The sequence below is a fragment of the Limulus polyphemus genome, unplaced genomic scaffold (assembly GCF_000517525.1).
Source record: "Limulus polyphemus unplaced genomic scaffold, Limulus_polyphemus-2.1.2 Scaffold124243, whole genome shotgun sequence".
Classification (NCBI taxonomy): domain Eukaryota; kingdom Metazoa; phylum Arthropoda; class Merostomata; order Xiphosura; family Limulidae; genus Limulus; species Limulus polyphemus.
Window position 1 is genome coordinate 1 of NW_013789839.1, and position 805 is coordinate 805.

At 31.2% G+C, this 805-nt stretch overlaps 1 non-coding gene across 1 annotated transcript; it reads right to left on the minus strand.

The window, feature by feature from the left end:
- Window positions 1–284: 284 nt before the first annotated feature.
- Trnaa-agc lies at window positions 285–357 on the minus strand. Its single transcript has one exon. It is a non-coding gene; the product is annotated as a tRNA-Ala (tRNA).
- Window positions 358–805: the final 448 nt, after the last annotated feature.

The window sequence follows — 805 nt, forward strand, 5'->3', positions numbered from 1 at the left end:
CAGTTCAGGTCTGAAGCTAAACAGTTTCATAAATCATCTTAATGAAAGGCTTTAAAGATATCGGTATAAAAGCCATCTACATTGGACATAATGGTTGGTTATGATGATAGAAAATAACGAGGAACCATTATATTACAGCACTAATAAATTAGCTAATTTTTGTGTTCGACTAAAATGTAACAGTAATATGTAACGGAGAGTAATATAATACTTATAATAGATACGAAGAACTATTCATGTAGAGAAGTGCATAAACCAAAGAACTATTGGGAAAAGGTAAAATTTGGAGACGCCGGGTATCGATCCCGGTACCTCTCACATGCTAAGCGAGCGCTCTACCATCTGAGCTACGTCCCCTGTTTAAATAGTATTATTGTATGAGAATTAATAAATACAAATATTAGATCTGGTTTATCAAGCGACAAGAAAGTATGTCACCAGGTGAACTTCACGTTAGGGAACACCCAGACAAGATCTATTTCTACTGAATCATTTCCACGTGCACTTAGTATTATAAAACTTTATAAAATACCAAGAGTAATAAAACACCTAATGTTCCTTTCTCTGCCCAAAATATATTATCGGTTTATCTCAAACAAACTGATGAGTCTAATGATAAAAGCAAGTTAATGGAAAATAAAACAAGACTTCTGTAACATAAAACTAACATTACATTATTTCAAAGGTTGTAATAAATTTTATGTTACTGTAAACATATCTCTTTCAGTTTCATCTTTAATTGTGTAAAAACTTTATCAAATGAACTTTCTTTAATCTACAAATAACCCTATATTAGTGATTAATT